This window comes from Natator depressus, chromosome 9 (assembly GCF_965152275.1).
Source record: "Natator depressus isolate rNatDep1 chromosome 9, rNatDep2.hap1, whole genome shotgun sequence".
NCBI classification, from domain to species: domain Eukaryota; kingdom Metazoa; phylum Chordata; order Testudines; family Cheloniidae; genus Natator; species Natator depressus.
Window position 1 is genome coordinate 91,748,942 of NC_134242.1, and position 13,940 is coordinate 91,762,881.

The following is a 13,940-nucleotide window of genomic DNA, read 5'->3' on the forward strand; positions in this document are numbered from 1 at the left end:
CAGTCACCACTGATGTTGCAGGTTCCATGCTCCCAAACTTGCCCTGGGTTCAGGTTATCCTGGTATCTAACAGGATATCTACCGTTGCTCTTGTGGTCACTGAAACAATAGTTCCTGAGCAACACCATGGCCAGGGCATTACTGCTGCTGAAGAGTACAATGGGGATACTCTTGTATTCTAGCCTATATAAATCAAACTGGTAAAAGACCAAGAGTCTGATCCAAAGCCCATTTAAATATCAATGGAAGTCTTCCCATGGACGTCAACGGGCTTTGGCTCACGACTTTAAGACCTTTGTAGTGATACATTTACTACATTATAGACATTTTGGACAGATTCCCCAGGGTCTGTGGCAAGTATACCCATCTAAATCTGGTGAAGAACGAAACCCTCTAATTTCCTACAAGCGATTTTTGATTGTCACCTAGTGACTCAGGTTCAGGAGGGTAGAGACCTGGCGAAGGAGTCTGGCCCTTGGCCAAAGTGCCCTAGCTGATCTGGTTACCAACTGGGAGGCACTATAATTTAGAATCACCTTTTATTCCTCTGTGTTTTTCCAATAGTGAGACCAAGAGGAGGAACGTGATCAAAGAATAATTAAAAATTAGTGACTGGCCCTGGGAGGCAGGACAACTTGGTTGTATTCTCAACTCCGAACAGACTCCTCGGATGAACCTGAGCTAGTCACTTAACCGCTCTGTATCTTAGTTTCCCCATTTGTAAAATGGAGGCTATCATAATTTGCTAGCATCCAGGAATTATGTGAGACTTTGTTCACTAGTGTGTGTAAAGTCATTTTCCCTTCCATTACCAATGAGTCCTCAAAGGATTATCATTATCTCGTCTTCACCCATAAGTGGAGGCAGACATCTAACAGAAACACAGACATACATGTAGCAGATAGTCTCTTAGTCTGTGCCTGGGAGGAGAGCAAACGTAGTAACTCAAATGCGGAGCATAAGAATTAATGTCTCTCCATATCTCTTGAACCTCTCTCATTTCAGGGGTTAGCACTCAACATGCTCCCAATGTTACAGATTTGGTCCCCCCGCTCTCTTTTATTGTTGAAAAGTGTGAAGTGAAGTATCATTAAACTGGAGCTATAGAAAGAGTTTTAAACACTACAGGAATAAACCATTTTAAGCTTCTTGCATGAGTAATTTTGTGTTCCTCATTTTAGGTCTGTCACACATAGTGTCCTGTATCTGGGCCCTGCCAGGTTACGAGGTCTGTGTCTCTCTGTGCAACGACTAAGGGCAGGGGTGGCCAACCTGTGGCTCCGGAGCCACATGCGGCTCTTCAGAAGTTAATATGCGGCTCCTTGTATAGGCACCGACTTTCCAGTGTGCCGGGGGGTGCTCACTGCTCAATCCCTGGCTCTGCCACAGGCCCTGCCCCCACTCCACCCCTTCCCGCCCCCTCCCCCAAGCCTGCAGTGCCCTCACTCCTCCACCTCCTTCCCCAGAGCCTCTTGCATGCCACAAAACAGCTGATCGCGAGCTGCGGGGAGGGAGGGGGAGGTGCTGATTAGTGGGGCTACCGGTGGACGGGAGGTGCTGGGAGCGGGGTGGGGGGAGCTATTGGGGGTCTGCTGGTGTATTACTATGGTTCTTTGGCAATGTACACTGGTAAATTCTGGCTCCTTCTCAGGCTCAGGTTGGCCACCCCAACTAAGGGGATCCTCCCATAAGCTTACTGCTGCTGGATAGCTGGCAAATACAGAGCAATACATACGTGCATGCTACTGCTGATCTGTTTGCCCATTCATCATATTACTTCGCAATGAACCATATATCCTTTGTAGGTAGGACTGTACCTGTAAAGGAAAGGTGTCTTAAAGAGGAATCAGAGTAGCAGCCGTGTTAGTCTGTATCCGTCAAAGGAAAAGGAGGACTTGTGGCACCTTAGAGACTAACAAATTTATAAGCTTTCGTGAGCATCCGATGAAGTGAGCTGTAGCTCATGAAAGCTTATGCTCTAATAAATTTGTTAGTCTCTAAGATGCCACAAGTCCTCCTTTTCTTTTTAAAGAGGAATGTTTCATAACTTATTCTCCTGCAAAGGAATAGAAACCAGGCCCCTGGGGAGTTAATGTGGTTACCACACCACCATACATTTTGTTTATGGCATTTTTTTATTTTTTTACATAAAACTTCTGGAGTAATGGTAGTAATTTTCAGATCCTTCAGCTTGTAAGGCCGGGGTCTTTTACACCATGTGTCAAACTCTAAAAGCATCAGAGGGAAAGGAAAATTATAACTAGGTTTTTTTAAAGGTCTAAAAATGATCTGCATTCGAACTTTTTTGTGCCTAGCATTGCCGTTTTAGAGTCAGCTACCTCACATTTTCTCAGGGATAGAAACCAAGGTCGTGAACCTCTCACACAGGGGCTTCTCAGTACTCTACTGGTGGGTAAAGCACCTTTTCCTAGATTAGGCTGTGAAATATCAGATTAATCCCATCATTAATCCACAACCCATTAATCTCATCCTTTACTTTGGATCAACGTCATGTTGAAGGGAAGTTCCACGTGTGGCGGAAAGAGCTAAATAGCGGCTGAGAAGGAGATTGCCGAGAGGTAGGAAATGTTAGTTGTCGTTCCAGCTGAGATGGGTCAGTGGGCAGAGTGCAGGTGAACAGGTTAGAGGTATAGGGCAAATGCCATTTAGCACAGGATAACCCCACACGTTACCACATATACTGCCATCACATACATATGTGTAATAACAGACACACAGCGGTACATATTTTTAGGCAAGAACCAGATAAAGGGACGGTGGTAGTCCCATCAGAGGCTTCTCAACAGAATTTGTTTCTTCCTGAAATTATACCCTTCAAGCACCTAAAATCAGCCTACTACTGCTTGCCAAATGTGAGGTGGCTTATAAGCTTGCTTTATTTCCTCCTAAATACGGACAACACACAAAAAATCTCATGCTTTTTAAAAACAAAACAAAACTGGAATGATTCTTTCATGGGGCAGAAAGTATCACTCTTGGCCCAAGTCCTGTTCTCAGTAACATCAATGGCAAAATTCCCATTACCTTCAGTAGCCCTGTACAGTTAGTTCTATGTTAAACTAGTGAAGAAGCCCATATGTACTGCTATTCTCAGCAACGCCATCCATCTGAAACTGTGGTTTGCACAGCCAAAAAAGAGAGACTCAATTAGACTGATCCAGCGCTGGAAAGAGTATATAGAAGCACCCGAAGATGATCTGACTTGTGGATAAGGTGGTAGCATTGTCAAAATAAAATGTTGGGCTTTTATTTTAGGGTCATGAAATACCTCACACGAAACACAAAAGCATCTTTTATATAAAGATCTGCTGGTGATACTACACCCAGTGACTGCAATTTCTTGTAGTGGCTGACAAGCTCCAGACATTCCGTGCTCTGAATGAATTTATCAGGAGCCACTGAAGTAGGACCAGTAACGTTAACTTTGAGCAAAAGGAACAGCTTGGATAGTAAAAAGAACAGGAGGACTTGTGGCACCTTAGAGACTAACCAATTTATTAGAGCATGAGCTTTCGTGAGCTACAGCTCACTTCATCCGATGCATGTAGCTCACGAAAGCTCATGCTCAAATAAATTGGTTAGTCTCTAAGGTGCCACAAGTCCTCCTGTTCTTTTTGCGAATACAGACTAACACGGCTGCTACTCTGAAACCAGCTTTGATAGCGTTCACGCTCTTCCAGTTTCTCTCTTCCCTCTACTGTTCGGCACAATGCACACTTGTTCCACTGGACTGTGTGTTTTTAGTAAACACAGCAAATTCTACTCGAGTCTTCAAAAACCATTTTGCAGTAAGAAAGAAAGAAAAACTGAGGCATTTTAAGTATCTTCATAACAAAAATCAGGATTGTCCCCAGCCATTTTACTTCAGAGACCAGCATGAAGGATTTTCAGACTAAAGCAGAGATCGTATTATTGCCCTGTACCATGACTTCCTTGAGATTTTTAAGACTGTTTAGGCCTAAAGGGCTGGCAAAGCAATATCTCAAGATCAGGACGAAGTAGTAATTACAGCTGGGCAATAAAGAATAGATACGTCCTAACCGTTCAGCAAAAGTTAACCAAGCTCTTACAGAGATGCCTTCTGGAAAGGGATAGCGGCTAGCCTGGTGGGTTGCAAATATAAACTTCGCAGTTTTTATTGAATGCCAATGTCGTTTTCATCTAGCATTAACTTTAATTTAATAGTAAAGGTTTGTTTTTAACAACATCATAAGTGTAAAGGTAATAGTAATATAATAATAATAAATCAAGGCAGCACTAGAGCTACTGCGTTAAGTAATAATAAAGTTAAAGCACAGTATGTGATATATCTAAAGTTCAGTACCTTAGAGAGTTAATTAAGTCCTAAGTTAATTGGCAAAGATCTTATCTCTAGATGGGAAACATAGCTGATTATCTTGTTTATGCTTAAACAGAGTAACTGAGGTCATTACAAGACTTTTTTGGGGGCATTATTGATTGATTTATAATTTCTTAATTAATTCTGATGGACTTTTAAAGCCTCTTGCTGCTTGACTTAATTCTTTTGACTTCTTAACAGATGAATCTATTGAAACAGCTGTTAATAATGCAAAGTTGCATTTACCACTTCCATTGAATGAAGAGTTTAGTTTTTAATAACTCCACTGTATTGATTGAGATAGTGCTTTGTTCCAAATCAAGCCCTCGTGGCGAAACGTAAGCCAATTCACGGTTTTCAAAACATGATGCCTACTTTCCCTGTCATAAGGACAGCCTGGATTCTAGCACCATAAGCTCTGAAGTTGAATTTAACTGTTCATCACACAAGTAGTGCTATGTCATTTGTGTATACCAATTGTTCACTGGACGTGGGCTGGGAAGGATTAGTTTTTTGATTGGTAAATGTTGGTAGATGTTAGTTGGTAAATGATAATGAAAATTTACAGATGGGCAAAGTAAAAAATGCTGCTTGGGAACTTATGGTTTGATTTAAGGGGAGACGTATATTTTGACATAGGATGCTATTTGTTTTTAAACGATTATGGGGATTTTACCTTTTTGAATCTCAACATTGGTAATTAAATAACTATTCTCTGACCTTGCTATTGTCTCCCCCATAATCTCTCACAACCGTGAAAATAAATTTTTTTAAAAAGCTTAAAAACAAACATTGGTATTAGCCATCTGTGACCTTAAGAACTTCTCAGTGCCTATTGGCACAAGGTTCAGTGTCGTTACAGCACTTCTTATCAGGCCTGACAAACTCACTACACAGTTTTCATAGGGTGGTGTGACATGTCTCATGGAAGTTTATAGTATACGGATCCTCAGTCATTGTGTGAGGTATGTATGGGTGATATGTAAGGAGTTATGTATGTGTACTGATATGTTCCTACAATGTGTGTTAGAGGAAGAGTTGACAAATATGTTTTTTGTGAGACATAGGATGTTTAGTCACCTTTCTCGTTCATATGTAAATTAAGCATTGTAAGTCAAACACAATGGGAGCTACATGTCCATTCCAAATAAACAAGAATATGAAGTCAGCATGGGAAGACACTGAAGACTAAATTACGGTGGGTAGCCTTGGCTCTGGAGTGCAAAGGGAATGCAATTTGGGATGTGAGAGGAAGGAAAGAGAACCCCTCTGTTATCCATTTACTAAGGAAACCCCTTGAGAGTGTGGGGATATTCATGAAAACCTGGATCCTGGTTATGACTGAAAACCAGTGGCTCCATCAAAGACTGAATCTTTGCGGAAGAATCTACTCTATGAGATAGAAAAAGTAACCATTTAGTGTAGACGTGGAATTGAATTTTATATCTCTAGCCAGTTCTGCTTCCAATATTCTTCTTCACTACTCATTTGAATCTTTGAGTCTTTCTTCTGAATAAAAACGTACTCAATGCACTTTTATGAAAGCCTGTGACACATTGGTGGTTAATACCACTTTGCAATGTCTGTATTAACACTACATGAAGAATTACGGACACAAAGATAATATGCTTTAAAGTCTGTGACCAAACCAAGGGAGAAACAGGTTTTCTCCCAGAAATGGGAAAGGTAGTATTGTGGAATCAAAACAACGCAATGTGGATCAGCAGGGGACTGGGAAGACCAGAGGAAGGGAAGAACAGCATGAGGTCATCCTGGCTGTGGGGACAGTGAATTTGGGAAGATATAAAGGCAAGAAGCAGCAGTCACCTTGTCATCCATCACTGGACAGACACAAAGAGCCAGAGCTGAGAAAGATGGGCCCTTCAAAGAGATTGAAGTCTCTGGGAGCTGAATATATGCGAAAAATCTGCTTATGCAAAAGATATTCCATCTACAGAGACAAGGGAAACCAGCACCTTTTACTTCTGTGGGAGGCCCTGACTGAGAGAAAGTCACCCGTGGCTGGGAAAAAGAAAGACTAGTAAGAAATCTCTCTTGAACCAAGGCTGTCACTTGCTAAATTAAGTCTTTGCTACTAAAAAGCACACTTTACCTTTATTTGTTTGTAACCATTTCTGTCTTTATCCCTTATACGTGAACTCACTTAAAACCTCTCTTTTTGATTAAATAAAACTAGTTTTACTTTTATTCTAAATCAATCCAGTGCCGCCTTTGACCAGAAGTGATGATTAACTCCAGTTAAAGCAACAAGCTGTGCTTTAAAGGAGCAACAAACATTATTACTTCTCTGAGGGCTAGTCTACACTTACAGGGCTGCCACGGTGCCACTGCAGCACTTCAGTGAAGATGCTACTACGCTGAGCTTCTCCCGTTGGCATAGTTAATCCACAAGTAATGGTAGGTACAGTAAAGGGAGAAGCTCTCCCATCGACATCGCTGTCTACACGGGAGGTTAGATTGGCATAGGTTGGATTTTTCAAACCCCTAAGTGACACAGTTATACCGAGGTAAGTTTGTAGTGTAGACCTGGCCTGAGTGTTCCAGGAGAGGGCTGGACTCTTCAGGGCAGACAGTTTGGGGGAAATTTGGGACTGGGAGTGTGTTGGGGTCACTTGGCTAGTTGTAACCCAGACTGGTAGAGGCCAGAGTGTGACTGTGGTGTAAGAAGCAGGCTGCTGGAGTCAGAGATTCTGAACCAGGGCTGCTCAACACACATATATAATGATTGTATACTTGCATACTGACACTCAGTGTATACTTGTATCCATTACAGTGGTAGAGAGTTTTAAGGCACTCCGAGTTTCAGGACAAGTGGTGACAATCTCTCACTGCTCTGGATTGTACCCCTAATTGTGACACCAATAAATTCTTTGTAACACATGTCTAATAGCTATATTCAGCAGTGGGTTTCCTTGGCCTCTGCTGCTTTAATATTTATCTGACATTAAGCAATAAGTGACGGTATGTCTATTTTATTTTTTTTCTTCTTCTTCTTCAACACGGGCCATTCAGCTTTAGCAGCTCTTTCCCATGTTCTCAGATTTATACAATCTTGTTGGTGTGAATTATAATGCTGGCACTTTATATAGTGCCCAGGGGATGCGTATGGGAACATACCACATGTCCACACCATCCAGACAGCAAGTGACATGAGGAGCAAAATAACCCCCCAAAAGCAAAACAGTTCAGTGTTTGCTGTGGCAGTTATCTCAGGGTTAACAAGATGACAAAGAAAGGAAGAAGCGAATCAGGGTTTATTATTTTTTTGCAAACACACAATTTGGGGTTTAATAAACAAATTAAGCTTTTTCCTGCTGCTAATGGACCATAGTTCTTGCTCTAACCAAATATTGTGACAGTTTTCGATATTATCTTGTTACATGAATACAAGACTCCTGTACTTGATTAGATTTTCTTCCCTGTTACTGGCATTGTCTACTCCCCCTTCAAGTTCCATGTAAGTATCCCTTAAGTACCACTATTTCATGCCATCCTGATTTGGGCCAATGTGATTCACAGTAAGGCATCCGTTTTCTGTTCTGAAGCTGATTTGCAGTGCTGAGCAACTCCTGTGGTGTGCTGAACACCCTCTTACCCCATTCAAGCCAGCTCAGCCTCTCTCAGAAGGTGCTCAGTATCTCCCAGGGAAAGGGAGCCCTGGAATGGAAGTTAGCATATGGAACAGCCCTTAGTTGTTTCTGAATGCTTATGGAGTCCCTAGAGTTAAATGGGCTCACCGCTACAAATAATGGATTTTAGGGGGAAGTTTAAAAGTAACTGTGTTGACTGGCTGGAGCAAATGACCTCTATGCTCCACTAAGCATAGCTTTGAGAGGTAGAAACCTAGACATTCCTCCAGTCGTGACATAGTTAAGTGTCTCATTCACAAGGAGACAAGGGAATTTTGCCTTCTGTTGTCTCAAGTATAGCCAATTGATTGACTACACTTGCGGTTCAATATTAAAAACATTGAAGAGTCCAAATATTCATTGTCTAAAGACAAAGTAGTACCATATGAAACGGAGGTATGCACACCACTCCTTCCCGAACGTGGTTCTCTCAGCATTTAGTTTACCTTACATGGGTGTACTCCAAAGTATGCATTCAAAACCAGCCATATTTATAGCATGGCAGCTTACAAGCTAAAAACACTCTATATGTTACCCAAGACTAAAAGTCACCCATCAGTTTTTTACCTTGTATCACGGTTTACCTTTCTTGTCTCTTGATTTGGACACTAAATTCCAAGGGCGACAGGCTGTGAAGGCACTCTCTACCTTTACCAGGACACAGAAAAAACATATCTGGTCTTTAACAGGTTTCATATTTGCCGGCACCAGAGCTGACTCCAGCTTTGCAAAGTGTTTGTGTGATGAACAGAATTATGGGAAGAACATGATACAAGTCAAGTTAGCCTAACTACCCAACATTCATATTTGTTACAATATATACGATATTAGTTCAGTATATATAATACCTATTTCAGTGTGTGTGTGTGTGTGTGTGTGTGTGTGTGTTGGCTAACACTTTGAAGAACTTCAGGATTGGACCCCCAAGCTTCTAATCTGGAATGAATGTATTAACATACTATATTTATTGGACACATATGTCTGTCTAGTTGCGGAAGTAAGTGCCAGTAACGGCCCCCAGAAGAGTGCATAGTATTTTGGAAGACCACAGGAATGTATGAAATTTGGATGGAAAGAACCACAAATCCATTTCCTGCCTTCTTTTTTCCCCTTATTCCTGAACCACAGTCATCACCATGGTATTTGCATGTCTGTGTATCTGCCATGAACTGTCAGACACTCTTCTATACCACACTCGGAGACTGATCCTGAAAATGCTCTGCCTGAAGAATTCCCAGTAAGTTCTCTAGCACAGAACTTGCATTTCTGTTCCTTGAGGCTTGTAGCATCAACATCTACCACCTATTCCCTATCCCAACAACACAGGGAGAAAAATCTTCCTAACATCCAATCAACACCTCTCTTTTCTCAGTCTTCTTTCATAACCATGAATTTTACTATTCCCTACCAATTTAATCTGTGCCCCCACATGTAATTTGTTTTTATACCATAAATAATAAACTTTCTTCTTACCCCAGACTGGAAAATATAAACAGATGAACTCCCATGGTTTAAATTGCAAACCAAGTACCCAATAGGTGTTAAAAATATTTTATTTACAAGACAAAGTTAAAATGTCATTTTGTAGAAGTTATCTTTACAAGTATAAGTCAGTTGGGTAAACCTCTGAGACATGTAAATAATGCAGGGTCATCAAGGTTTAGTAACATAATTCTAGTGGTGTTGACATCTACTATACTCAGTTTAAAATAAAACAATCAATCAGATATCTATTTCTATATAAGCTGGTTGAAGGGACGCATTTGACAGAATGATTAGGAGGAAAAAAATCTCATCTCTGTTACAGGGGTGTAAATCCACTTTAATTACTCTTCATTTACACCAGTATAACAGAGTAGAATTTTGCCCAATCACACCAGCCTCCCATTGACTTTAATGGGCTTAAATCAGGGCTCAGATGAGCTATGGTTCTTCTCCAGGGTACAGATTCAGTAATATATGTCAGCACATGCTTAATTTTAAATGTAGACAAATGCTTGAGTACCCTGCTGAATTGAGGCCAACGGGACTTCGCTAGGGAAAAAGCCTAAAATAAAAGAAACATAACACTTGCTAATTTTACTGGTAGATTATATTTTCAAATCTGCGCCTAGTGGCCATACCATTCTCTCTCGGACACTCTGAGCAATGCAATGAGCTAGAATCTGTTGTTTTTATGATCCTGTCCTGAATTTTATGGTCTATTTCCAAATTCATCTTTAAATTATGAAGCTTTTATGTCCCATCATTTTTTTCTGGGTTGACACTCTGTGGAGAAGCAACTCTACAGAGCAAACACATCTCTCTCTCTCTTTTGCCGAGTCAATGGATTCTCAATTCAAAATATGTTAACAACCAGTATCCTCGACCGCTCTCAATCGCATCTGAAGTGCCGCTAACAAACAGACTCATATCTGCCACCCTTTTCTTCATGTAAATTTGGGGAATCCAAAATAATTCAAAAATTATAATGATTTGGTTACTGCATCTCCAACAACCTATGTCCCAACATTTAATAGTTCCAATTCCTTTCCTGCCCTTTAGAGAGTTACAAGATAAATTTCACTCATGCTTTTGTCAGTTACAAATGAGACCAAAAATAGGTCAAATTAAAGGTCTAAGGTAGCATGAAGCTCCTAGCAAACCAGTGCCGCACCCACAAAAATACCTCTTCCCTTTTTAAATCAATGCCATTCTCCATGTAGCTCAACTGTATTACTGCATTTTCTCTTTGCTCTAAATTAAATCATGTTGGTCCACATTCATGCTTGGTGTCTGCCCACTGTTCAGTTTTGCACATCTGGGCACTTATTGTTCTTTCAAATATTTGACACATTAAAATGTAAAAGGTTTTTTGGGGGGAGGCCGGTGCGGAAGTGGATTAAACTAAATGAATTGATTTTTTTAATCAACTCATGACAATCCACCATTGACTTCAGCATAATCAATCTTGTTTTTCAAAACCATTGCAGAAGTCCTATCTTGTTCAGTCCTGTGTGTTGTGCAGTATGTATGGGGAGAAAAGTAGGAAAACAGCATTATTCTTCAAGAAGTGCCAGTAGCATTATCTAAGACATAGCAGGTTGCTGTACAGCAAAGCAAAGAAATTTGATCAGCTGGGTCTCCACCCTAAACTTTTACCACAGGGCACTACTAACAACGATATATATGTGCGTGCATGCATGCACACCCATGGATTCTCTGCCACAAGCATAGAAGGTGCAAATTGCATGTGCACACACACACATGCTTTGTGCCTATGGAGTTGCTGAACTTCAGGGGTGATTTGCCCCTGGGGGAGGGCAGTGGGGCGGGGGATAACTTTCTACCAGGATGACCTCATCTGAGGATTCTACCTCGTCTGCAGTTTTAAATTCAGATTAAGGACTCCACACAAGCAGGATTGGAGGATACTACCTGAGCAGAATGTGCTGATTAAGCAGCATCTCTCCCAACCAGTTGGCCCCACCACTAATGGACTGCACCAGCTTGCCCTGTTCCCCCACTCCTGAGAAGCTTCTGTCTCCAGAACAGCCAGGGAAATCAGGCCCTGTGTCTATTTTCTGCAGGCAGAGAGAATTTGAAATATGAAGATCTATCTCTGTGTTTTTAATAGAGATAAATTTTTCATTGTGTTCCTTTTTGATTCTTTCAGGGTTTGTGACTCTTTTATAGACCTCCCCCGCTTTTTTTCCCTTTGGGGACTTTCCCCCTCACAAATCTTCTTTTTGTGTATCTGCAACGTGCTAGAACCTGTTGCTTTTTTCCAATCCTCATTTCCCTCTTGCCCTGCCCCAACCTTTTCCTCAAGACTTTCCTCCGCTGTCTTCATGGTTTCACTTTAGGATTAATTTAATCAACTTTTGATTTTTTTTCTTCCAGTTTGTGAGCTCCTGTTCCCCAATATCCAACTCCCCATTGCTCTTTCTGTTCAGTTCATCATCCCTTTGGCCTTCTGCAAACTAGTATTGCCCTGGGTATGCTTCCACGCTTTGTATTTGCAGCTCCCCCTTCTTCCCCAAGCTTCTTATTTTACAACATTGTTGTACAACAACATATTGAATAAATTAGTATCTACTTTCTTCTGTTCTTTGTACTTAGCAATAATGTGACAAGTTTCTTCTTTTTGGCAGTGAATCAGAAATTATATGTGCTTTAAGAACTCCTGAAATGTATTTTCAATCACTATCAGACTCAAAATCAAAGAGAGGCACAATTACGTTATTCTGCTTGAATATTTCATTGATTTTTCTTAGAACACAATCCCATTCTCTTGAAATCCAAGGGATGGATATTTGTTTCCAGTTAAAATATGGTACTTTCTTTGTAACACCAAATCTGATCAATTTGTGTTTCACCTGCATTACTTACTGTATTAAAATATTTTATCTGCTCTATGCAAGCAATGCAGATGGGACAAAATGTATAGGAACTTTATAAATAAAAGCACCACATTGTTTGCTTCCTTTTGTCCCAAAATGGCTGCATATGAATTCTGTTTTGCCATTTCAAATTGCACTCATATTCCAGTTTCTCAGGAGTTCACACAAACTAATTGTTCAATCCAGGAACAGAATTGAGGAAGGCATGTGGGACTCTGGATAGAAAGTGGGGAATACTTGTTTAGATGCACGTATTGCTCTCCTTGATTCCCCTGGCGACACATTGCAACACTCATCTGCAGGCAGGTGCAATGCCGCCTCTGAGAGAAGAAAGAACCGGGGTGCAAGTGTTCTATTATGATGTTTCACTCCCGGTCATGGCTCTTCACAGACACGCACAGCCTAAACCCAAACGCCATTGGGTTTTCAGTGCCTGAAGCCACAGAGTATGTGTCCACTTGGGCCTAACTGCTTTCTTAAAAAAAAATCAGGTGCTTGGAATAGCAATGTCAATCAAACAGAAGCAAAATGTGCCACACTTACATTTCTAAGCCGACCTTAAATTGCTTTAGTTTCTGCCCTCAGAAGCACATAGCAAATTACTGAGCAGTTCAGTGAAAAATTTATTTAATCCTTCAAAATTCTTTAAAAAAAAAAAAGGATAATAAATGCAATTTCAAATCATGGGGTGAAACTTCCTTTGCACATAATTGGGTTGCACATAAACTTTGTGAGATCAGTGTTAGGATGTACATGTGCTCTGGCTATCAAAATTAGGCACAAACTTTCGCCTCTGACTCCTGGCACGTATACTGAATTCACGTATACTGGTGTCAATCAGGAATAGCTGCAGTGACACCTGTGTAAAACCAGTGTACTGAGAGCAAATCAGACTTGGAATGTTTTACCTCTAAATGTCTCTGCAAAGCAAGCTCTCCATCAGGTACGGGGCAGCCAGAACAGGAACAACCAAATACTCTTCACACTTCCATTGCTGATCTCCCATCTTTGGACAAGATGTCTCCTCACAGCATCTGACAGAATATGGCCCAAGGAGAGAGAGGTAAGGCAAGCATTTCTGTCAGTTTAGACTGCGCTTTGAGAGAATTAAGATTTTTAAATGCATTTTGAATTATAATTGGAATTAGGTGAGAAGCTTTTTCTCCATAATTGCATAAAGTGGCCCAAGCAATTATAGAATCATAGAATATCAGGGTTGGGAGGGACCTCAGGAGGTCATCTAGTCCAACCCCCTGCTCAAAGTAGGACCAATCTCCAATTTTTGCCCCAGATCCCTAAATGGCCCCCTCAAGGATAGAACTCACAACCCTGGGTTTAGCAGGCCAATGCTCAAACCACTGAGCTATCCCTCCCCCCCTTAATTTAATTTAAAGGAGCTGCTCCAATTTGTTTTATATCCATGAAGGAAATATTAGACTGCCCAGTTACATAATTGGTTAACAATTAACATAATTCTGGGTCATGCAGTATACACTATTTAAGTAAAAATGCAACAAGAGAAAAAGAAAAAATAATATCCTACTAAAA

At 40.9% G+C, this 13,940-nt stretch overlaps 1 protein-coding gene across 1 annotated transcript in view; it reads right to left on the bottom strand.

Annotated features, from left to right (window-relative positions):
* AFF2 (ALF transcription elongation factor 2) overlaps positions 1 to 13,506 on the bottom strand; it is a 437,890-nt gene extending 424,384 nt beyond the window's left edge. Inside the window, exon 1 of the mRNA XM_074962635.1 lies at positions 13,301 to 13,506. The gene's annotated coding sequence lies outside the window, so the exon portion shown is untranslated. The remainder of the gene's footprint in view (positions 1 to 13,300) is intronic.
* Between the last annotated feature and the right edge of the window lie 434 nt (positions 13,507 to 13,940).